Below are 26988 nucleotides of genomic sequence, written 5' to 3'. Positions count from 1 at the left end.
TAGCTACATAATTATTTTCCTGAAAAATTTGAGGGTAAATTACATACATTAAGATCCTTTACCCCCTAAATACTTCAGTGATTAGGGATATTCACTTACATAACCTCAGTCCAATTCTCATCTTCGTGAATTTACATCGAAAGGATATTTTTATCTAATGTTCTGTCCAGATTCTAATTTTGTTGTTCCCCTAATAAAGTCTGTTACAGCATAATTGTTCCTTCCGATACAGAACCCAGTGTAGAGTCAGGTTGTGTTCTTTGCTGTCATGATTCCTTAGTGCCCTTTATTCAGAGACATCTCCACAGCAGTTTTTCCTTTGTAGCATTGACATTTGGAAGAATATACTCCCAACCCTTCCTTTTTATTAACAGAACATTCAGCAGTTTATTTTTATGGTATTTCCTCATAACTAGAATGACATTACACATTTTTGGCCAGAATACTGCGTACATCATGCTCTGTTCTTCTCAAGATGTCACCTCTGAAGATGAATGATGTTTGTCTTCTCCTCGTGGGTGCTATTAATTGGTGAAGGTGTGGCCTGATTTCTCCACTGTATAATAACAATTTGTTTTTCTGCCTTACAATTAATAAGTGGTCTGTGGAGAGACGCTTTTTGACCAAGCAAATATCCAACTCACCATCACAATTTCCTCCTAGCTTTGGCTTCCATGGATGGTCCTGACCTGACCCAATCTTTCCCATGATAGTCACAAAGTGATGATTTTCCAACCCCAGCAGCCCCTCCACAAGGACCCATCAGCTCTTAGCCTTCTACTATAAGCAAGAGCTCCTCCTTATCTGTTTATTATTGATATCGACTCACAAAATTTATAACTCATTATATATACTATCAAAGAAAAGGAATTTGAAAGTATAACTATTCTTAGTTCTTTCTTTTCCATCACCAACTGTTCCAAATCTTCACCATCCGTTTCACTCACGCATCCCTCCTCTCACTCCAAGGTTATCTGGCTTCCCACATACTCAAGGAAATTGGGAACATCGGCTGTGAATGACTCCACCTCCTTCCTCTCACCTTGCACATAAAAATGTATTTACATCTACATCTATTTTTGTCCACTTTTGTCAAGGCACAGTAGGTGAAGCCGCCTTCCTCATGATAAAAGCCAAATGCTTTATCTATGGTTATTTTTCTTCCTCTTCTCTCTTGTATCTTATTGAAAATGTGTTGTATAGAATTAATCGAATTCTTTGGTTCATGAAATATTCTGTGCAGTGGTCCAGGCTTGGTTTATTTTTTTTTGCAGTACGCAGGCCTCTCACTGTTGTGGCCTCTCCCGTTGTGGAGCACAGGCTCCAGACGCGCAGGCTCAGCGGCCATGGCTCACGGGCCCAGCCGCTCCACGGCATGTGGGATCTTCCCGGACCGGGGCACGAACCCGTGTCCCCTGCATTGGCAGGCAGATTCTCAACCACTGCACCACCAGGGACCCCCCAGGCTTGGTTTTTTAAATTATCTGTATATCTCTCTATGTCTTTTCCTTCCTTCCTTCCTTCCCTCCTTTCTTTGTTCCTTCCTTCTCTCCCTCCCTCCCCTCTCTCCCTCCTTCCTTCCTTCTTTCCTTCCTTCCTTATTATCTATCTATCTATCTATCTAATCTATATATTTAATTAAAGTTATAATCTCCTGTGAATTAATGGCCTCCTATTATAAGATGACCAACCATATTGAATGGGGTCCTCACAGTGACCTCATTAAACCTTAATTACCTCTTTAAAGGCCCTGTCTTCAAATACTGTCACATCCTAAGGCACAAGGAGTTAAGACTTCAACATATGAGTTCTGGGGGTACACAATTCTCATTCCACTTAGCATCTCACATGAGCCTTTCAGCTTACCTCCCTGTGGACCGTCTGGCCCACCTGAAGTCCACCAGTGCCCCCAGTGTTATCCAACTAAACTACAAACAGTTGAGGAACAATTTGTGTATTTTAAATACTTACCACTCTCTTCTATTCCCACCTGACCTTCAGCAGTATCACTGGTGTCAGAATTGTGGTCTTGGTAGAGCAAGAAAGTGCTATCAGAAGTGATGTCATCTCCATGCATTTTGACTATTGTGCGTCAAATCCCTTTTCAGCTTTCTAGTTGACTACTTTCAAATCTGATATGTGTTTTCTTTCGTTATACTACTGATCACATACACAGTTAGGAACAACCTCAACCCGGTCTAGAAATTACTCTTAATTTCTCTTCTCATTCATGAATTGGTATGAGGATGCTTATTGCACTAATATGTGGTATGTTCACATATCCTATGCAGTTCAGTGAACATCCATGGAGCACTTGCTATGTTCCTAGCATCCAGCATTCAGTGATGAGTAGGACATGGTTCCTGTCGTCTAGGAGCTGAAGTCTATGTGTGGACGCATATACGTGAGAAAATAAATTACAGTTTGGTATGATGAATGAAGATAATGGAAGTTTCAGCAACTTTTCTGGTAAATCAGGTGGGTTTAAAGAAAAATCTGGCATGTCCAATCATAAGATTTTTTACCTCTGTACCTCCTTTTAAAACTGTCTTTACATAAAACTTCTTCCCGTGTTATTAGTCATTTATTTATTCTCCCATAAAACACTGGGAAAAGCACCAGAGGACTGTGCCCTTTTGCTCAAAATTCCTGTACAAAATTCAGAGCAGGACCCTTAGATCTAGGAGCAAGCATGCTGCTTACATTTCAGTATTGATGCTTTCTGTAAGATCATGTGTTTTCTTGGTCTTTTCTTTGATATTGCATTTTTTAAAATGGGAGTGATCTAATCTCATACTTTTACATGTACCTGTCCAGTTTTCCCAGCACCATTTATTGAAGAGGCTGTCCTTTCTCCACTGTACATTCCTGCCTCCTTTATCAAAGATAAGGTGTCCATGATATTGCATTTTTGACCCACAGTTTTCTCTTTATTCTTCCTTTAAAATAGTTCCATTAATACATTTTTAAATTATACCTGCTTTCTCTTTGGGTACCATCTTTTTTTTTTTTTTAATTTATGAAAACCACCAACAACCACCCTTCTCTCATTCTTCTTGTTTTAAGTCTTTTCTTTCATGATCTGTACTATGTCTAGTCAGAATTAACTCCCTTGATCATTGATGTTCATCTAACTCTAGCTGGAAACCTTTTTCTTCTTTCCATAAATACTCTACACCAAAAAACATCTGATGCTAGAAAAAATTAATTTTATCTCCCATTGTCATTGGCATTACTCCTTCCTTTATATAATTTTCTCAACATTTTCTGACATCTTTAAAGCAAGTAGAGCTTTCATCATTTTTCATTTAGTTTTTAATCTTTCAAGAATTTCTTCACCTTTACTCTGTCGATGCCAAGTTTTCTTTCTTCTGAGAAAGTAATTCCACTTTTGAACAGTTTGATCACACTTTATTTCATACTTTTATTAGTTCTTGTAAATAGATCTTGTCTCATTTACTGAATCTTTTTATTTTTCTTTTTTTAAACTAATTTTTAGGCTGTAGTTTAAATAAGAATACTTTGGAATCTCTATTTAAGTGTTTAATTTCTTTAAATCAAGATCACTGATATTTATTCCCTCCAATTTACAATGCATTCTCACACATTCTGAGAATTTTTGTCTTTCGTATGCCCAATTATTGGAGCAGTAAACGTAAAAATACACCCGTATGTAGGGGACTTTTCCTCTGTTGACTGGTATGAAAGTTTAAATCAGCGCATTTATCATCATTGTTTTTATGTTATTTAAAAATACATCTAGTCTGTCTTTACTCAAAAATATGCCTGCACAGTTTCACAGTTTACAATATAGATTCCTGTTTTATGTGTGTCTCTCACAACATATTTGTGTATTTTCATGGCATGCTTTAATGGCCTTCTCTCTTTCCTCTAGTGGCATTTCTCATTCCTGTTCACCCTGTTTGGTCCCTGTGGTTGTAGAGTACGATTTCTTCTGGGAATAGCGATTCTGTTCTCTTATAAATTCTCTGAACTCCTTCCCCACTATATTTGCTTTCTTTTCCTCTATAACCTTCAAGCAAAACTGACTCTTCTAATGTTACTCTTTCCCACATGGTTTTCTCGTATGAGAACAAGATTATCCCTGATGAATTCTGCCTGGATCGGATTTAGTTTTAAAAGCTTCATTTTCCCCTTTTCCTCCTTTCTCCCATCTCTTCAACTGTAGAATAAGAAACATCATATCTCTCTTTCCTGAAGATTTTGCCTGCTGTCATTTTCTTGTAGAACTCCTGTAGATTTACCTTCGTCTATTGGATCAGATGCAGTATATAGAAGAAATCAAAACCTAGAATTTGGCAGGAGGCAGAACTAAACTTGAGACCCATATCCCCAGCTACACTGACTAGCCACATAAACTTGGGAAAATTATATACCCTCCCTAAGCCTCAGTTTCCTCATCTGGATAATGAGTATATAATGGTAGCATCAATCCTTCTAAGAATTTTTTAAATGATAGTTGGTAGAATACTTAGCATAATTCTTTACAGATAGTAAGCATTAAATACGTATTAGTGATATTTTACTTTCATATGCATTATCTTCCCTTTTATTCTGAACTTTCAAGATGTCTTTGCTGTACCCAGTAACACTGTGATTTGCATTGTTACACACTTGTGGTTTTTAAAAATGACAATTTCTTTTTTTTTTTTTTTTAGACAATATAGTGTCCATTTTCTCCACACAAGAATGCTTTTCTTGTCTAGATCTTAACCAAAAGTGATTTCTCGAGTCAAGTCTGTAGTAAGCTTTTGACTGTTTGGTGAATTTCAATTTTTCATTCATCCTGATTGAAAGTGATTAGTGTGTAGCAAAGCTAATACTTCTAGTGCTCTAGTTCTATTTTAAACTTCTAGTAATCTGTCCATACACCAAACCTATGTGCTAAATTTACTGGAACTGATCATTTGTCATGATGGAGTTTATGGGAGGGCACAGTATTGCCTACAGCCACTACCTCAATTTGGAAGCTGTTGGACAGTCTTTAACAATGGCCTACCCTTGAAAGCAACACTAACATCTTCTTGTAGTCCTTTTTAACTTCTGGCAGAGAGTTTAACATTCACTTAGTAAATAACTATCTTAGGAATATATTCTATAATGTTGCTTCCAGAAATTACAGAATTCACAAAAGAAATACCATGGAGGCTTCTCAAAGTATGCTCAGGGAAAGAATATTGAATTATGTCATTTCCCTTCCTTCAACCTATTTTCAAGCTACTTACATGAGGAATATGAAACAGTTCAGAGTTTTCCAAAACATCACACAAATAGTCCCTGAAGTTGACTACAGACCTTGAATGCAACCTATCCGTAAAGGTGGCAAGTCCAATAACTGTTCTCAGACTTGAATGGAACTTTCAAGCGGTCAGTTTTAGTTCAGCTTTAAAGATCATAGTCAGTAGCAATGAGATGACATTTTTTGTTGTTATTTGAAGCTATGTGTTAAGATAGTCAATCTCTAAACTGCCATCTGTATCCAATGAACCTTTGACTCTCCTAGACATCTGTTTTGTATCCTCTGCTATTGTTTTTGCAAGTTTTTTTTTCAAATTTCAAAATATGTATTATTTTAGTTGAAAAATTCATCAGGATACTGCCACATGTAACCACAGTATACAATACAACCAACCAGTATATTTTTAAGAGCTTCTTTTCAGATATTCACCTTCCTCTAGAAAGAAAAATGACTAGAGAAAAACTAATGGTGTTCAAAAATAACACAGACGGTCTTACTGGAAAATATTAAAGCTCACTAGATTTCATTGAAAAGGACTTGTGGGTATTTATGTATCTGTTTTATCTTACCTTTCCCCACACCCAAGTCATTATTAATTTCTGATAGTTTTATACTGATATTTTTATGTTACCTGAAGCAAAATTAAAATCTACCTCTGTTACACCAGAAATTTTTGTCTTTATTTTGCAGAAGTATGTTGTTAGGAGTTTGAGAAGAAATAGATAAGACATTTGAGAACAGGACCTATGTTATCTTCACCCTTGATATTTTTTTCAGCACTGATGTCAAAAATGAATAACTCACCCGAGTGAACACTAGGCAAAATCAATTCATAAAAGCAAATAGTTAAATTATACTGTAGTGGATATAACCAAAATATTACATTCATTGTAAGACTAGTTTTCAAGAAAGTCATTTTGTGAATTCTAAGTCAATATTGTTTTCATTACTTTAAGAAAGTATTTCTTGGAGGGTCTCTTTGTCTATCAAGGAATCATGGTCATTTTACATTGTGATTGGTGTTAAAAAATGCAAATTTAAAAAATCTGCTTCAAAGAAAATAAATTACCCAAGAACTCATAAAATTTTAGCTTAATAAATAAAAGGGAAAGTGTTTAAAGTACTTTGGTCTATATTCTACAGGCATGCCCACAGGGGGAAAAAAAAAGGCAAAGGATAGGAAACTATATAATGAAAATATAGAACACCTATGGACTCAAACAAAACAAAGTCCAGTATGTTATTATGCTTTTAAACAAAAGAAAAACACATTTGAAATTACGGTAACCTTGGGAAGAAAGCCCTTCTAAAAGGCTCTGTGCATTGTACCATATCCCCATTCACACAGAATCAAATAAACTTAGGTGAAGATGTTAACAGAGCCGATCAGGGCAAGGGCTTGTGGAGACCAAAAGACCCATATCTTCTGAGCGGTAGAACAACTTTCATTCTTAGGAGAGTGGAGGTAAAAACAGCTGACCTCGCCATCCTGAGAATTAATTGAATCAAACCAATCCCTTCCTACTTTCAGCCTTTCTTCTCTAAAGAGACATTCTAATTGTATCTCAAAATAGTTTCTCTCTGTAGTCAGCTCTGTCGTTTTAATGCCATTTCTTTCACTAACCAGTACTCTTTCCCTGTTATATACATTGCTAACTAGAGAATCTCCAGTCCAGATGTTTGCAACTGATAACAGACAAACTGTTTGCAAATGGAGTCTAGTCTTATATCATTGATTCATTTGATTACTATTTCCTGAATGTCTACTATGTACCAGTGGCTATTCAGCAGATACCCAGGTGAACACCAGTTTCTGCTTTCATGTATAAATTGCAGTATAAACAGGTACAGAAACATAGAGGAGCATGGAGGGACGGGATGAAAGGAGGGGGCTCACACAACACACTCCACTGACCCAGAAATGTCCGCATGAAGATGTTCTGAGGGTCTAGGAATATGGCATGTGATTCTGTATTGGGGGGGGAGTTTTTGAATTAAGGGCGATTTGCAATTTCTTTGGACTGGGTTGTGTATCTTAAAATTGGCATAAGAAAAGTACAGGCCCCCAGGCCCCAGGTAGGTACCGGAATCACAACATGGCGCATGACAAAGGCAATAAGGTATTGATTCAGTATGTTCAAGTGGAGAGAGAAACAAAGCAATTGATACCTCTCCCCCTGCACTAAAAAGGAGCCATAGTTTTATCTTATGGGTAAAAGATCACGAGTTAATTTCCCGCTTTCTATTTGCAGAACTGCCATTTGTACGTTTAGACATCTGAGGCAGTATCTACTTGCACCTCAATTTAAATGATCAACAAGTGGTAAACCTGCTTTAACCTCAACGGCATCCCCCTAGTTCCCCAGCTGAAACTAAACTTCCTGGGGCTTTGGCGGCCAGTGTGGGTCAGGTGATTAAGAAGCCTTTCAACCTGCAGGTGGAGGAGGTTGGATGGTCTCCGAGATGAGAGATAAGGATGTAAAGTGTTTTTAGAAGAGGCCACTGAATTCCTGCATTAGCTGTCAGCTTTGAGGAAGAGCTATTGGTGATTGAGAGTTGAAGGAGCTATAGTTGGAAGTCTGGGAGGGCTAGAAAGCAGTGTTTAAATCTGTGGGCTTCAGAATTCTAGTTCAAACCCAAATGTCCAGAGAAAAAAGGGAAATGGTCCCCTGACGGTTCCCGTGGGACTGTTGCAGTGCGCCATCCAACAAGATGCAGGGAAGATTGGCTTGTCAAATCAGTAACACCTGAATCTAGTTAGTGTCGGGTCATTGTTAATCAAGCATTACCGAACCAACCTGGATTCCACCGCGAGCTGGAGGGCTTCTAGCTTCTTGCTTTGGCGAGCGGAACTACAGGAGTGGAGGAGAGAGGCGCAACCTTGGGACAAACTGGGGCTCAGGGAACAGGACTCAGAGCCGGGACTTCCGTGGCAGTCCAGTGATTAGGACTCAGCGTTTTCACCGCGGGGGCGCGGGTTTGCTCCCTAGTCTTGGAAATAAGATCCCGCAAGCGACTTGGCCCCGTCGAAAAAAAAACCCCAGAACGTCACAAGGAACGTGAAGGGCTGGAAATGAGGTGAGTGGCCTCGGCTTTCTGATGTCAGACACGGGTCAGCCTTGAAGCCAGTGAGAGGTGAGTGAAGACAGCCATTAACTGGCAAGCATAACTTTAAAAGTTTTACCTGGACACATGTATCATATATTCTTTGTGTATTCTTTAATTTCTCACATGTTTAGGCGAAGTTTCTTCGCCCATCCACTTTTTCTTTTTTATATTTAACTCTTTATGTTAGAGTATAAAGGGAGGCTTGGATTTGATGATTGTTCTCCCCAAGGACCAATTTCCCCCCAAGCTCTTTTTTGAATAATCTAGCCCCATTATCGTTTTGTGATGGTCCTTTTTTACCTTACATCCTATTACTGTCTGTAACATCCCAGACAGGCTATGTTTCAGGATATTTACCCTGTCTCACTCTTATGTCATGTTTCGCCCCCATTCCACACTATTTTATTTATGGTAGTTTTATATGTTTTATGTTCTGTGGGTAACTTACTATCATAACGTTTCTGTTTGAGACTTTTAAAAACTCTTATTATACCTATTCTTCCAAATAAAGTTTAATTTTTGTCAAGTCCACAAAAATACCATCATGATTGAATTAAACCGTTATATTAATTTGGGAAATATTGACTTTTCAGTACTATTTAATACTTCTAGGTTAAAAACGTGTATCTTAACATATTTGATCTCCCTTTGCATCTTCCAATTAAGTTCTATAGCTTTTTTTCTTAGGAATTGCAAACCTGCTAATTCTAGATATTTCATGCATCTTTTTGCTATTGTGAATGAAAAATAAGTTTCTTTTATCTTCTAATTTTTGGTTATTGGCATAGAAGTTACCTAGTGATTACTGCATTATACTTGACAACTTACTAGTTAGTTTTTAAAGTTTTATGTGAATAATGTTGCATTAAACATTGGGGTGTGTGTATCGTTGCAAACTAGTGTTTTCATTTTCTTTGAATATATACCCAGGAGGGGACTTGCTGGAACATATGGTAGCTCTACTTTTAGTGTTTTGAGAAATCTTCCTACTGTTTTCCACAGTGGCTGTGACGGTTTACATTACCAGCAACAGTGTACAAGGGTTCCCTTTTCTCCAGGCCCTCATCAACATTTGTTATCTGTAGACTCTAATGATAGCCATTCTGACAGGTGTGAGGTGATAGCTCATTGTGGTTTCAATTTGCCTTTCTCTAATGATTAGCAGTGCTGAGCGTCTTTTCACGCGCCTGTTGGCCACCGTATGTTTTTGCTGAAAAAAATGCCTATTCAAGTCTTCTGCCCATTTTAAAGTCAGGTTGTTTGTTTTTTTGATATAGAGTTGTATAAACTGTATATTTTGGAGATTAACCCCATATCAGTCATATCATTTGCAAATATGTTCTCCCTTTCAGTAGGTTGTCTCTTCGTACTGCCAGTAGTTTCCTTTGCCGTGCAAAAGCTTGTTAAGTTTCATTAGGTCCCATTTGTTTATTTTTGCTTTTATTTCTTTTGCCTTAGGAGACACATCCAAAAAAACAGTGCTATGATTTATATCTAAGAACGTTCTTCTTCTGTTTCTCTCTAGGAGTTTTATGGTTTCAGGTCTTACATTTAGGTCTTTGATCCCTTTTGAGTTTACTTTTGTATATGCTGTGAGGAAATGTTGTAATTTTTTAATTTAAACAATACATAATCATATATTAAACTAATAGCCATCGTTCATCTCCATATAATTAGTGAGAATTTTTGCATATTCTGGCATATTTGGCCAGTTTTCATTCTCAGTGTTCTGTGTTATGGCTAGGGTTTTTTTTTTAGTACTGTAACTCATAGCTAGAAACAAAATTGTAAAATTGACAATTAAGGTTACAGACTGTACTGGGTGGAAAATTGAAATGCAAGTTGTATTTAGTTTGTCTCACTTTTTTTTTTTATTTTTATTTTTTGCGGTACGCGGGCCTCTCACTGTTGTGGCCTCTCCCGTTGCGGAGCACGGGCTCCGGACGCGCAGGCTCAGCGGCCATGGCTCACGGGCCCAGCCGCTCCGCGGCACGTGGGATCTTCCCGGACCCGGGCACGAGCCCGCATCCCCTGCATCGGCAGGCGGACTCTCAACCACTGCGCCACCGGGGAAGCCCTTAGTTGGATTTTTAAAAATTTCTCTCATCAATGTTTGACACTTTTCCTTGTCCAAATATTATACTTCTTTTGCTAAATTGATAACTATCAATATTTTATTCTTTTTGATGCGGTTGTGAATGAAATTTTTTAATTTCATATTGAGATTTTGCATTCAGTATATAAAAATTAAGTGTGATTTCTGTATGCTGGTCTTGTACCCTGCAACCATGCTGAACTTGTGTTTTAGTTCCAGTAGTTTTTAACAGATTCTTTATATGATTTTCTGTATACAGGACTATATTGTCTGAGAATAACAGTTTTTCTTTTTCCTTTCCAATCTAGATCTCTTTCTTGCCTGATTACACTAACTGAATTCTCCTATAGAACATTAAAGAGGAATGGCAAGAGTAGGCATACTTGCTTTGTGTTCATTCTCAGGGGGAAAAGCTGAATTCACTCTTCTAATGAAATGTCCCTCTTTGTCTTTGGTAACTTTTAAAAAAAATTTAAAGTCTATTTTGTTTGACATTAATATAGCTATCCCAGCTCTCTTTATGTTAGTGTTTGCATGGTATATCTTTTTCATCGTTTTACTTAAAACTTTTTGTGCCTGAGAATCTAAAGTCTCTTATAAGACAGTGTATAATTAGATGTCATCTTTTTATTTAGTATGCTAGCCTTTGACATTTAATGTAATTTTTGGTATGGTAGGATTTACATTATCTGCCGTTTTATTTGTGTTCTGTTTTTTTTTGGTTGTTCCTCCACTAGTAATTTTTGTGTGTCAAATATATGCTTTCTATGGGCTTCCCTGGTGGCACAGTGGTTGAGCGGCTAGGCATAGGCGTCCAGAGCCTGTGCTTCGCAACGGGAGAGGCCACAACAGTGAGAGGCCCACGTACCGCACACACACACACACACACACATATATATGCTTTCTAGTGTATCATTTAAATTAAAAAAATATGCAACGGGAGAGGCCACAACAGTGAGAGGCCCACGTACCGCACACACACACACACACACACACACACACACACACACATATATGCTTTCTAGTGTATCATTTAAATTAAAAATTTATTTTTTACTATGCTTTTGCGTTATTTTCTTAGTGGCTGCTCTTGCGATTAAAATATATATCTTAATTTAAGGAAGTCTACTTTCAATTACTATTAACTTAATTCCAGTAATAACTAGAAGCCTTGCTCTAACATAGTTCTTCCTTCCTTTTGTGGTATTATTTCATATAAATGGTGTCTTCTACATTATAAGCCTATCATCTCATTTTTGTAATTATTGTTTTATGCAGTCGTCTTTAAATCAGATGGTGGGAAGAATTTTAAAATGTTACACTGTCTTTTATATTTACCTTGGTAATCACTTTTACCAGTATTCTTTCTTTCTTTGTGTGGAACTGAGTTACCATCATAGGTCCTTTCTTTTCAGTCTGAAATATTTAATATTTGGTACGTCATGGGGCATTTTTCTCTTGTTGCTTTCACAATATTCTTTTTGTCTTTGACTTTCAACAGTATGATTATGATGTATCTAGGTGGATCTTTTTGAGTTTATTCTATTTGGAATTTGTTCAGTCACTTGGATGTGTAGATTATGATTTTCATAAAATTTAGAAAATTTTCACAATTATTCAGATCCTTTTTCTGCCCTTTTCTCTTTCTCTTTTCCCTTTGGGGCTCCCATTTTGCATATTTTTGTATGCCTACTTGTATCCTGCAGCTCTCTGATGCTCTGTTCTGTTTACTTTTTTTTTTTTTTTTTTTTTTTTTTTTTTTGCTTATTTCTCAGACTGGATAATCACTATGGGCCTATCCTTAAGTCTGCTGATTCTTTCTTCTGCCATCTCAAATCTATTGTTGAGTCCATCTAATGAACCTTTCCGTTATTTTGCTTTGCAACTCTAGAGTTTCTATTTGGTTCTTTACAAAAATTATTTCTGTGTCTTTATTGAAGCTATTTATTTAGTAAGACATAATGGTCATGGTTTACTTTAATTCTTTCTGAATAATTTCCTTTAGTTCTTTGAACATATTTATAATACCTATTTAAAGTCTACTGAGTCCAATATCTGGACCCGCCTCAGCGGCATTTTTAAATTGACTGTTTCCCTCACCCCGTGTATGGACCATACTTTCCTCTATCTTTGCGTGTCTCATAAATTCTTGCTGGAAATAAAAATACTAAAAAATATATTGCAACAACTTTGGAATCAGAGTCCCCTCCCTCAGTATTTGTGTTAATTGCTCTGTGTGGTTATGAGTTGTCTGTTTGCTTCTTTTTATTTTTATTCTTCTTTTCACTTTTAGGCCTGGATCCCCAGGGTTCCTCCCTAGATCATCATTGTTTAATGGTCCAGCAATGGTCAGTTAGAACATTTTCTTAAATATATTGACTCAGTGAGTCTGCAGTGTTTTGCCAAGGATATCTGTGTGTGAAAGGGTACCTCACATTTCGGGCATTTTACAAGTCAGCCTTAGCTTTCACTTCCTGATTGCATATGGCAAGCCAGGATCAGCTAGAAGTGAGTAACCGGGGCCCACTCTTTCCCAGTTCTTTCTGGGCCTACCAAGAACCCTGTGCATATGTATACCATTCTAGATATACATGAACATGTCAGAGATTTTTAAAGTACGGTATGTTCAGCTAGTTCTTAAATTTTCCTTTTAAATTTTTGGCCAGTCTCCTGTTTGCCCCAACAGGAATCAGACTTAAGCAGCTGTGATAGTAACATTCCAGTGTATTGCTATCGTTTTTGATAATGACTTGGGGCTGGGGTTTTTTCCTGCAGAGCTGAGTTCTGAGTCAGATTAAATAGTGCCCAATGCTCTGGGATCAGGGATTTTCTAGGGTGCTACAAGCCTGGCCAAAATACTGACTGTGCTCTGGAGACAGAACTGTTGACGACATTCTAAATAGACCAGTCTCCTTTGCTGGATGCGAGGCTGCCAGCTTTCCATGTCTTTTGCTCCATGGGTCTAGGGAGGACATGTGGAAGCAGCCACAGCTGTAAGTTAGCCACAGACCCAACTGTTCTTATCGGGTTTGGTGGGTTTTTTTTGTTTGTTCTGTACCTTGACTATTCTTAGCATTCTGAAATTATTGGTATTGATAATTTCGCCATTATTTTTGTTGCTGTTGTCAGGAGAGTAGATTCACTGAGATTCTCACTGCATCCTTCTAGAAGTCTCACCTGCTGGGTTCTTTTTAACATTAAGGATTAAAGAACTTTGTGGCTCCTTCTTTGAGGAGGGAGTTAAATAAAAGACCCATTTCTTGGCACACGGGGAGAAAAAATCAACAAATGCTGTTTAAAACATCTTTCTGAATGAAATTATACATTTAATATAATCTAGTGGTACTTTTCAGTATCTTAAATGTAGTATCTGTTATTAAATCTGTCATAATTTGTGAAAATGCTGGGAAGAGTTACACTGATAATAGGAATATGATATTTTAAAAATTTTTACCAAAGCACTTGGGATTATACTTTAAAAATTTAAGTGGCTTAACTAACCTTCAGAATGTTAGCTCAAATTATGTAGAGAAAGTATCTTACATTAGTACTTTTCTCAAGAGAATGTCATGGCAAATATAGGCATAAAGTATTCATGACAACAAACTCTATGTCATATTTAACTACTTGTGAACTAACAGATATGTATATATACATGTATATACACACACATAAAATTGAAGTACACAAAATTTTTGTGGGGGAAAAAATCAGTATATTTTGGTGAGAAAATTATAAACATTATTTTAGCTGTTTTTATTTGAAGAGAAAAAAAAATTGTCTTCTCTCTACAGTTGCCTGCATAATTTTTTCACTGTAGAGGAATTTTTGTGCAGACTTTCATTTAAGAATTCAAACTTGAGGGCTTCCCTGGTGGTGCAGTTGTTGAGAGTCCGCCTGCCGCTGCAGGGGACACGGGTTCGTGCCCCGGTCCGGGAAGATCCCACATGCCGCGGAGCGGCTGGGCCCATGAGCCATGGCCGCTGAGCCTGCGCGTCTGGAACCTGGGCTCCGCAACGGGAGAGGCCACAACAGTGAGAGGCCCAAGTACCACAAAAAAAAAAAAAGAAGAATAATTCAAACTTGATAATTAATGTTGATCAACAGAAGAACTTTGGCATAAAAATTAGTAGGAAATTGTTTAACTCCTTTCTCTTTCCATCTCAAACCCTCCCAGTTTTATGGAACCTTCTCTATAAGGCCAATCCTATTTGCTTTAGTGAAAAGAGATTTCTTTCCATCCAAACTGCCAAAAATGCAAATGACAAAGAGCATACATGAAACACTTGATTATTTTGAATTTTAGCAGATTATATTATATGCAGAGTTTTAAAGAAGGAAAATGAGGTAGTTAAGACCACACCATGGGGTTGGTCAGAGGCAGAGTCAGACATAGCTGTGCCCCGTGATCTTGTGTACATTACCTACTGGCACTGAGCTCTTGGGCAAGTCACCTTGCAGCTCTAAGACTCAGTGGCCTCATCTATTAAGTTGGAGAATCATACCTCACAAAGGGGTTCTTGGTCAGTTAGATAAAGTGTTAAAGTACTTGGCAAATTCATCACACATATAAGCTGAAAAATAGGTACTATAGTAGCTTTGCCCTTGGAAGGAGACTCTAGGCTCTAAAGAAAACGGACAGCTGTGACCTATGGACTTTTGTGCCAGGAGCGGGTTAAAAGTAACAAGAAATATCAGCTGACAGGAAGAGGAGTTAGATTTGGCTACATTGTACCTGAAACCACATAGTTTAAGGACAAGTAGGCTTTGTCCTCTCATTTTTTTCCTGAAGATATTTTTTTTTATTATCAAATAGTGGAGAATTATTTTTAGTGATGGCCATTGGTAATAAAGTTTGAAATCTACAATGTCTCGCTGTGAAGAATGTATGCTTCTTGAAGATGGATGTTTCTTCTGTACCTCCAAAGTATCAGTACCTGGCAAGCACTCAAATAATATTTGTTGAAATATAATCCAGTTACATGTTTTGAAAAATGATAGCTCAAATGACACTACACCTAAAGAACAGCAAAGTGAGACCCAGTAATGCTAGAAGTTTACATAGCAAGTCTCACTTGGAAAACAAAAGCTTTAGTTCCATTTTAAAAAATCCCCGACTCTGACTTGTTTTGCCAATGAGACTAAAACAGTTCATTAATGTGGTAAGTGTCAGAGATACATGTGAAACTGCATTGCATATGATCATAGACTGATGTAAAATACTTTGTTTTTTCAAAAAAATAACCGTTATTAAACATGTTCCCCAAAAGTTAGAATCACAGTAAAAGATTACCCTGCAGAAAAGTGGATTTCAAATGAGTGCACCCCAAGCCTCTTTATTACTTTTAACATAATAGTTCTCCCTGGTGTCTCATAACCCGTGTTATAATTATTACTCTAAATTCACTGAGCAGCAACAGTAAATAAGTTACAATCCCTGGCATGAAGTTCAATGGGCTCTTTACCCAGAGGACCTGCAGGCTGTTCTTGTTTTAAATGGCATCCCAAATGCTTATTAATGGCAATAATAATTATCTAAGTGATTAGTCAATTTTCTTTTCAGAAGCAAATTTAAAAGGAGGTCTGGAAAAATCATACTCTGAGGACATAATAACCTTTTTTCATTAGAGGGACATGGAATGACCATTCCATTTATTTTGAAAAGAAAGCTCCTGGACGAAGGGGGGTCTGTGAGTGAAGAACCATTCTTTGGACAAGCAGGAACTTGTACTAGTTGTAATAATGGTAACTTCTCTCTGCACATCTAGATTTTTTTCAAGCATTTTACCTGCCTCCGTGGAGCAGTTTTTGAAAAGCCATTGGAAGCATGATGAAAGTCAACTGTAAGAACTGACACTTTTCTCTTCTCCACTTTTTAGCGTAGATATTTCAGAAACCATCAAAATTCAACATTTAAGAACTATGAAAGAATCTGGCAACTTTCCATCCACTGCCGCTACAGAGAGGAACATGTAGGAATGGTCTCAGTAAAAGCAGCCATACGTGAAAAGAAATGGCAGTTAGGCTATTTTCTCTGGAAGATATTTACAATGTACATGGCAAAAATGTCACATGTATATGCATGTATGTGCATATGAATGTGTGTGTGTAGATATACAGATATGTTCAATCTCATTTGAACAATGGAATCCTTCTAGCGGTGTAAATCAAACAGTCAGTCTGCTAAGCAGTATGGAAACGCCATGAGAATATTCCACTTTTTTCATTGGAAATCAGACCCAAGAGAGATGTGCTTGTTCTAGCTTAGGAAGCAAATACCAGCTACTGTGTTTCAGTCCCTGCTAATTTCCTGGCTCCTAACTGTTGCCTAAGGACTCTACCTGCTGCTGAACTTGACCTGTGAGTCCAGCCTGCTCTCCACGTTTACTTGATTGTCTGCCTGTTTTACAATCAGCTTTTGCTTTGTCTTTTCTTACTCATACATGGCCTGATTCCTTTGCCCATTTGGCTTTCATTTCCTTAGCTTTTGTCCCTGTGCATCTGGGCTCTGGCATTTTTATTGTAACAGAGGACAAATTTTGTATCTCTATGCCCTGATTACATTTGTCAGCAAACAAAGGATTCATTGAATGACCTAGGTCCTACTCATTAAGGTGAAAAGGCTGTAAGATCACAATATCCTGTGGAAATATATATATATATATACATAAATATGTATTTATATAATATATAATAATATATATTTATAATTATATGTAATACATGATTATATTTTCTGTATAAGAGTTATAAAATATAGAACAACACTAGCTACCATGTATTGAAGTTCTACTGTGTGCAAAGTACTTTGCATGCTGTATCTCCTCTCATCTTTACAGAACCACATCTATTAACTCTTGTCATTTTCATGCAATTTACAGGAAACCAAGGGTCACAGAGTATAGCTAGTAAGTACTAGGGAAGAAATTCTAATTCAGATTTCTTTTCTGCCTTAAAGGTACTCTCCGTAAAACTTATGGATCTGGAAAACAACTACATACTGTGATATTTCAGTGGAGGACAAACCTTGTCAGTATAGGTAAAGCAGAAGGTAGAAACCACCAATTTTCTGGCCAAAAGTAGTCTTTTGTGATCATGGTTAGAAAAATCACTCTTTGTAGTTAACTATACTGTTTTCTTTCCTAACGGTCAATGTGAGATCAACAGTCCATGAAGACCATTATAATTAAAGGAAGAAATTTCATCTTTATCTCTTCCTTCTCCTGCATCATCTACACTCTGGTGTGTACGTCCTCTCTAGACCACTTGATAAACTCCATTCACCCTTCAAGGAAGTTCTTCTTGATCTCCTTCATCTTTACATCCAACTCCTAAGCACACACACACGAAGACAGGTCCACACTGTGTGCTCCCGCTGTATTGAGTCCCTATTTCTTTCGTATTTATTGCATGTAATCTCCTCCATCCACCGTTAGTTGAGCCTGAGAGCAAGCATTCTCTTTTTCACATCTCTATCTCCAGTGCCTAGGATATAGCAGTAACCAGGCATAAATGAATGAGTGTAACCCTTGAAGAGAAGAAACACATCAATGAATTGTCACACTCAGTGAAGTAATAGAAACCATTCAGATGAGATGAAATTTCCCTCAGTTGCAAACTTTAGAGCCTAATTTCCTCCTCTCCACCCCCAATTTCAGAAGGATTCCCAAATAAAATTTCTAGCGTCAATGTAATTTTAATGATTTTATTGAGACAATTCATATACTGTACAATTCACCCATTTAAAGTGTACACTTCATTTTTTAACTATATTTACAATTGTGCATCCATGAACCCAATGTAATTGGGCCTCTCAATTACATTACACGGGCCTCTCACTGTTGTGGCCCCTCCTGCTGCGGAGCACAGGCTCCGGACGCGCAGTCCCAGCGGCCACGGCTCACGGGCCCAGCCGCTCCGCGGCACGTGGGATCCTCCCGGACCGGGGCACGAACCCGCGTCCCCTGCATCGGCAGGCGGACTCTCAACCACTGCGTCACCAGGGAAGCCCCCAATGTAATTTTAGAACATTTTCATCACCTTAAAAAAAGCAACAGCCACTCTCCATAACCTCCACTCTCCCCTGGCCCTAGCCCTAGACAATCAGTAATATACCCTCTCTCTATATAAATTTAGCAGTTCTGGGCATCAACTATAAATGTAATCATACAATATGTGGTCCTTTGTGACTGGCTTTTTTCACTTAGCATAATGTTTTCAAGGTTCAACCATATTCTAGCATGTATCAGTCATTCATTCCCATTGCTGACTGAATAATATTCCGTTGTATGGGTGTACCACGTTGTTTCCATTTTTTCAGCTGCTATGAACATTCATGTGCACACTTTTGTGTGCACATATGTATTCATTTCTCTTGGGTACGTGTCTAAAAGCAGAATTAATTTGTCACATGATAGTTAACTCTATGTTTAACTCATTGGAGGAACCACTGAACTCTTCCTTGACAACTGCGCCATGTTACATTTTCACCAGCCATGTATGAGCTAACACATCCTTGCTAACACTTGATTGTATCTGACATTTTGATTCTAGTCACTGTAGTGGGTGGGAATTGGTATTTCAGTGTGGTTTTTATTTGCATTTCCCTGATGGCTACTTATGTTGAATACCTTTTCAACAATGTGCTTATTGGAAATTTGCAAATTTTTTTGAGCAATGTCTGTTCAGATACTTCGCCATTTTTAAATTGGGTTATTGGCCTTTCTATTGTGTAAGAGTTCTTTACATGTTCTGAACACAAGTCACTTCTCAGATATATGATTAGCAAATATTTTCCCTCATTTTGTGTTTTGTATTTTCACTTTCTTGATGGTGTCTTTTGAAACACAAAAGTTTTTAATTTTGATTAAGCCCAAGGTACCTGTTTGTTTTTATCCCTGTGGTTTTGGTATTATTTCTTAGAAGCCTTTGCCTAATTGAAGATCACGAAGGTTTACTTCTAAGAGTACGATTGTCTTCTAAGTTGATTCATTTTGAGTCAGTTTTGTTATAGTGTTACGTATAGGTTTAACATCATTCTTTCACATGTGGATATCCAGCTGTTTTGGTACTGTTCGTTGAAAAGAACTAAATTTCAATTCAATTGAATTGTCTTTGCACCCTAGCACCGATATGGTTTTTTGTTTTGTTTTGTTTTGTTTTTGCGGTACGCGGGCCTCTCACTGTTGTGGCCTCTCCCGTTGCGGAGCACAGGCTCCGAACGCGCAGGCTCAGCGGCCATGGCTCACGGGCCCAGCCGCTCCGCGGCATGTGAGATCTTCCTGGACCGGGGCACGAACCGGTCCTTTTTCCATCGTTGCCTCTATGTATGAAACTAGGACCTTCAAAACCAGAATGTGAGTTGCTTTACATTTTTGGAATAAAGCTATAAAGTAAAGAACCAAAAACTTTACTGGCCTTTAAAATATTCTCTTTGCTCTTGAATCCAAAATGCAGCCGTCTCTCATTTAGCAGCTTATTAAGTAGTCTGATGCATTAGCACTTAAGTGTTTGTATAATATCATCTCTAGAATTTAGTTTCATTATGTCCACAACAACTGAATACAGAATGAATGTGATAAGTGACTTCCCAGATATTCTGCTTTAACAGACGGGACTCATTTCTCACAACTACTCAATCCACAGTGACTTGATACATTTCCTATACTGTGTTCCATTTGTGACCCATGAACAACATCTATTTGCAAAGAGATTTACCCATAACTATGAGAAATGTCGTGAACTATATAACCCAGTGTATCAAATTGTTTTCTTCTGGATTTTTTGGCCACCTTATATATAACTCTTATATATAATTTTGAAATTACTGTTGAACGGACTGAATATCTTTCTTGGCATCACTGAGAAAGTAAGTGTTAGAGTACAGATTAAAAACTGTACTGAGGGGCTACGGGCCCAGCCGGGTGGTTGAGGGTCCGCCTGCCGATGCAGGGGACATGGGTTCGTGCCCCGGTCCAGGAGGATCCCACATGCCGCCGAGTGGCTGGGCCCGTGAGCCATGGCCGCTGAGCCTGCGCGTCCGGAGCCTGTGCTCCGCAGTGAGAGAGGCCACAACAGTGAGAGGCCCGCGTACCGCAAAAAGCAACAACAACAACAACAAAACCGTACTGAGGATTTTTAATTCTTTGGATCAATAGGTAAAAGAAAAAAATCTTTAAAAACAAGCCAATTGAAAAATAAATCAACTCTTAGAGGAAAACATAGGGCAAAAGCTTCATGATATTTGATATGCAATGATTTCTTGGATATGACACTAAAAGTACAGGCAACAAAAGAAAAAAATAAATAAATTAGACTTTATCAAAATTAAACACTTTTGTGCATCTAAGGACGCTACCCGCAGGTACCATAGTCAAACCTTTATTTTCCTAAAGAGTTTGTATTACGTATTAGTATGAAAATACTTGTTCTTCCTCTAATCTTTGGGTATTACTAACTGAAGCAGAGTAAGTGAGTTCATTAATCCTGGCCTAAAAGAACAACATATATTTAGAAAATTTTCAAATGATATGTGGATTCCTTAAACCCACCTTTGGCAGAAAGGTTATGAGATGCTTCAGTCTCCTTTCACATTGACTCACCACTTAGAGGACTAAGTAATATCCGTCGTCTTTTAAATTTTCCACAAAATACGGGTATAAAATATCCTTCTCTATTTTGCTGCCTTGTGAGTGAAAATGATTCCTGAGTTTGACAAGATTCAAATAGTCCTCACTGGGAGCCAGCACATCTTAGAGCAGGTACCATATTTCCACTAGAATATTCAGGCTCTGAACGTGTCACTTACATCTGAGTGATGGTCACCTGGGTGAATAGAAGATTGTTTCTTACTTGCAGTTTTATGTGTGTGTGTGTGTGTATACATATGTGCCTAGCAAAAATCCTCTAGAGCTATCACTTATTCAAAACACTAAAAACATTTTCGAGGAGGTTGAGTGAAAGTTATCACTGAGGAAACATTCTAGGCAGAAGGTACCCAGCGCTAATAATATTGGGTAAGAGTAAGATGCTAATTGAATTAGTCAAATCATCCCCGTTTTATACCAAAGAACAGAACCAACCCAAGTCTGTTAGGCTAAAAGACTGAAACAGATTATGAAATATTTTAATTATTGAATATCTCATCAACATTTTTCTTTCTGGGCATAGTTATTGAGAATTAGCATATTTCCTCATCTTTACCATCTAATAAAATGCCCTCGCACACATCAGCTACTCTCGAATTCTACTTCACCCAACCATTAAAGCAAAGGCTGAACGTCAACGCTCACGGCAGCACATTGCATGATGTAGCCCAGCATCCTTGTCAACTATTCTTATACGGATGAACAAATAAGTCCTTTCATTTATACAGTCATCTCTAGATTCCCTAGCAAAGGAAGGGAATCCAGAGAAAGAATAATTCAATGGGCATCCTAAAGCTTTTGACAAATGCTATAGCCATGGTTTCCGGGAGCAGAAATCCAACAGGAATAAGTGCAGGGATCTGGAAGAATAGTACTAAGGGAATCAGGAGGTATAAGGAAAATTTCTTCTTCTCATTATATATGCTTATTTATTCCTGAATCTTAAACTATTTGAGAGACAAAAGGTACTAATGATACTTTGCTTAAACCACTTCTTTGACCTGTTCTCCCTCCTCTGATTCTTTACCTGGATAATGCTACCCACCGTTTAAGTCACCTCCATGGAGGGGCTTCCTGACTTACAGACTATGTCATGGTCCCCTAATTTATGGCCCCTCATTTACAGTAATGACTTGCATTGTAATTGCTTCGAAGAATGTCTGTCTTCTCATCTGGATATTAAGTTCCATTACAATGGGATGAGCCATCACTGTGTGCTCAGCGGCATCCCAGGGCTGACACACAGTAGGCAGTGAATAAACATTCATTTAATGAATGAATAAGTCATAATATCCCCTGGGGAAGCAAAACTATCCCTTCTTGAGAAACACTACTTTAACTCTGTATGATACATAATTGTTTGACGTATTTATTTAAGAGTCACTTCTAAAGAACATAATTCTAAAATTAATATTTAAAGAAGCATTATTTTCTGGATAGAATTCGCCTTTGTTTCCCACAACTGAATATACAGGTCTAGAAATGATTTTATGGATTTAGCATCAAAACGTTCTCCTGGAGCCAACCCTGGTCTTTGTTGCATTTTATTTCAAACATTTTCCCAATTCCCAATTCCCCTTGAGGACTGTCTTTTCAGAAGCAAAGCTCCTATTCTTTTTGTGAATGCACTGTACCAAGAGTAGTTTTTCATGGCTTCCTAGGAAATCTGTAAGAATTACTGAAGTTATTTTTAGTCCAGATAACTCTTAAAGGCATCCTTCATCTGTCTCAGTCATTCACATTTGCCTTTATTGCAGAGTTCCTTTTACATTAGCTCCACTCTGCTAGAATTTAGATGGACAAGAGCAAAGTTGCATGGGCAGAGGTGAGGAAAAGTTAAAAGGATTGTCATTTAAATTGCCTTCCTTTACCTACTGCTTAAAGGAAAGTCTCCTTTCTTTGAGTATAATTTTGCTATTATATACCATTTACATTTTAATCAGGGACTGAAATAACTGAGTGCAGACATCCCAGAATAGTGTGAGACTGTTTTGTGAAATGCCTTGGAGTGATTTTCATGTACCCTAGGACATGATTTTATAGATACATTTGAGGTCTGGGATGACAGAAAACATATAGAGATGATTGCCTTTTAGACTTTGCAAAATTGATTTCTTTGCCTAAGGAAGTCCCTGAGATGGTATCATTTTGATAGTAATCCTAACCAGATGCAGTGCCCACTTACCTGACACCGGATATCCTGATGGACTTGACTCTAGCTGTGCAGAAGCACGGCCATCATCAGCTCAGCAGAACGGGAGACTCAGAGGATCACAATGGGAAATGCTGGTTTCTGTTGGCCATTCAGTCCTAGAACAGGGTGACAGCTACAGAACAAGCTGTATTTATTGCCGTTGGCCCTAGTCCAAGTCTCCAGGGCTAGCTTACATCTGTTCTAACATTCCCTACCAAGGGTCAGCAGCTGCAGAAGCAGAAAGTCAATTTGCTAGCCCTTGTTTTTCTATCGTGATGGTGGATATAAATGTCATGGAGCACTAAAATGAGTGCCTGGGAACTTCCCTTCTCAGGGCATCTCCTGCAGAACTTATGCCAGTTGTATTCATTTGACAAACAGGCAGCTCTAGAAAAGATGCCAGTACCAGTGGATGGAAAGATCAGAGCTACTGTTATGGATCATCCAGCTGAATCGATCATATTCCAGGCAACGTCAAGAGCAGTTGAGGACCAGGTTGCCAAGTCAACATGACTAACTCTTAGCAGAACTTGGGTCATTTGACCCCATAAGTAGGAAAAAAGTTTTTATACTATATATTGCCTAAACTTTAATGTGATTTTGGATGATTTGGGATTTCTTGATCAATTCAGGCTGCTGCAGCTTGACACAGCTGTACCATAGACTGGGTGGCTTAAACAAGAGGGATTTATTTCCCACAGTATTGGACATGGAAGTCCAAGATCAAGATGCCAGAAGGGTGAGGTTCTCTCCTTAGATTGCAAATACTGCCTTCTCACTTTGTCCTCACTTGACCTTTTCTCCACGCATGAAGTTGGAGAGCGAGAGAGAGAAAGCCCTTTGGTCTCCTTTTTTAGAAGGGCACTAATCCCATCAGGGGTGCTCCACCTTCATGATCTCACCTAAACCTGATTACCTCCCAAAGGACCCATCTCCAAATACTGTCACGTTGCAGGTTAGGGCTTCAACATATGAATTTGGGGCGGTGAGGGGACAGTTTTGGAGCATGAGCCTCTTTGGAAATGGACAGACCTGGGAAGAAGGCTCTTTGGACTATTACAAAGTGGTGTGAAATTGCTATTTGGGTCAGAGACTGCCAAGAGGGGGCAAAGTAGCCAAGGCAGCTTGATCACGGGTAGGCAAAATTCGAGAGTTTATTTTGGACCTACTAGAGACCCCTGCCCCACCTAATAGCGAATGTCATGCCATATGAGCTGTTGATGTTTGTTTATGCAGGTGCCTGCCTGCGGCCACAACTTCTCAGTGACATTTGAAGAGCAATTCTCTCCATCCTGCTAGGTCTCCCCGTATTGGTTATTTCTAATTAAAATAAATATTTTCTCCCTCTTACTATAATGACAATATCTCCATCTTATTTTGGTCACTTTTCTTTCAATTCAGTATATATACGGAATGCTTGCTTCTCAGAGCTCTGAAGAATTATCCCTGGAGGGCAGCAACTGGTACCTTGTGCTTTGGGGGTAGTTACATGAGCTAGAAAGGAACTCAGTGAGGCAGCTGGCGGCTACAGTTCCATTAGCGTCAGCTAGGCGTTCTTCTGGGGCTCCTTTCTGCTCTTTAATCCTTCTCTAGCTCCTGCCAGCATCTTTTTTGGGGTGTATCTTTGTTCCCTTTCTGTCCTAGTTCTTTTCTTATACACTGCACTAGATGTCAGTACACTCGTATCTCCATTATTTGACGCTGTCGCAAGCCTTCATTCCTGCACTTGAGATGGTGTTTGAGAGAAATATAATGGTTTCAACACTCATGATTATCAGATGTATAGGTCAGAAACTTTGTAAGACTATTTTCTCTCCAATATACTTGTAGTTATTTGTAGAAAATAGCATTGGTAAGCACACTCTAAATGTGTGTGCTTTTCTGGTTGTTTGTAGCCTTTATGTTATCATTTATAATTCAGATAAGTTAGGTACTGCACTATTCTGTTAGCTCAAAACAATTAAGAAAAAGCATTGTCATCAGTTGTAAGTTGTCCTGACTCTAATTGCATATACTATACTATAAACACTGGCTTACCAATTTGTTCTTTTTGTGTTGCTAAGTTCTGTTCAGTGACTCACCATGAAATCCCCTCAAAATGGTTCAATTTGGGTTTCTTTTATGTTTCCTTTTTTAGTTAAATAACCACCTAGGTCACCACAAGTCTCTACTAATTATACTCGAGAGCATCTGCTCTTAAATCAGCCAAGGCTTTTCCGAATTTGGCAGTTGACTACTCGGGTGTCAGGCTGCTGCTTTTGCGTAGAAAAAGTCAACATATACAAGGCATCATTAATGTTCTAAAAGTTAAGGATTGCCCACGGTTGAACTCTTACTTATGGGGTCCAAATAAATTGCTAAAATGAGAATAAGCTCTCAATCGAGGAAGAACTGAGATAGAACTTTGGATAGGAATCCAAGTAAGATTATGCCTGGAAAATAATCAATAGAGACTCTGCATAATAACAGACTGATACACCATAAAGAGAAAATGTTGTTAAGGTATGTTTTTTTGTTTGTTTGTTTTGTTTTTCGTTTTTTCCATCTTTATTGGAGTATAATTGCTTTACAGCGGTGTGCCAGATTCTGCTTTACAATAAAGCGAATCAGCTATACACATACATATGTTCCCATATCTCTTCCCTCTTGCATCTCCCTCCCTCCCACCCTCCCTATCCCACCCCTCAAGGTGATCACAAAGAACGAGCTCATCTCCCTGTGCTATGCGGCTGCTTCCCACTAGCTATCTATTTTACATTCGGTGGTGTATATATGTACATGCCAGTCTCTCACTTTGTCACAGCTTACCCTTCCCCCTCCCCATATCCTCAAGTACATTCTCTAGTAGGTCTGTCTCTATTCCTGTCTTACCCTTAGGTTCATCATGACATTTTTTTTCTTAAATTCCACATATATGTGTTAGCATACGGTATTTGTCTTTCTCTATCTGACTGACTTCACTCTGATGACAGACTCTAGGTCCATCCACCTCATTACAAATAGCTCAATTTCATTTCTTTTTATGGCTGAGTAGTATTCCATTGTATATATGTGCCATCTTTATCCATTCATCTGATGATGGACACAGGTTATTTGCATCTCCTGGCTATTGTAAATAGAGCTGCAATGAACATTTTGGTACATGACTCTTGTTGAAATATGGTTTTCTCGGGGTATATGCCCAGTAGTGGGATTGCTGGGTCATATGGGAGTTCTATTTGTAGTTTTTTTAAGGAACCTCCATATAAGGTGACCATATGTGCCTGGGTTTATCTCTGGGCTTTCTATCCTGTTCCATTGATCTATCTTTCTGTTTTTCTGCCAGAACCATACTGTCTTGATTACTGTAGCTTTGTAGTATAGTCTGAAGTCAGGGAGCCTGATTCCTCCAGCTCTATTTCTCATTCTCAAGATTGCTTTGACTCTTCGGCTCTTTTGTGTTTCCATACAAATTGTGAAATTTTTTGTTCTAGTTCTGTGAAAAATGCCATTGTTACTTTGATAGGGTTTGCACTGACTCTCTAGATTGCTTTGGATAGTAGAGTCATTTTCACAGTGCTGATTCTTCCAATCCAAGAACATGGTATATCTCTCCATCTATTTGTATCATCTTTAATTTCTTTCATCAGTGTCTTATAATTTTCTGCATACAGGTCTTTTGTCTCCTTAGGTAGGTTTATTCCTA

The sequence above is a fragment of the Neophocaena asiaeorientalis genome, unplaced genomic scaffold (genome assembly GCF_003031525.2).
Source record: "Neophocaena asiaeorientalis asiaeorientalis breed wild unplaced genomic scaffold, Neophocaena_asiaeorientalis_V1.1 scaffold669, whole genome shotgun sequence".
NCBI classification, from domain to species: Eukaryota; Metazoa; Chordata; class Mammalia; order Artiodactyla; family Phocoenidae; genus Neophocaena; species Neophocaena asiaeorientalis.
Note: the sequence above shows the minus strand (reverse complement) of the source record.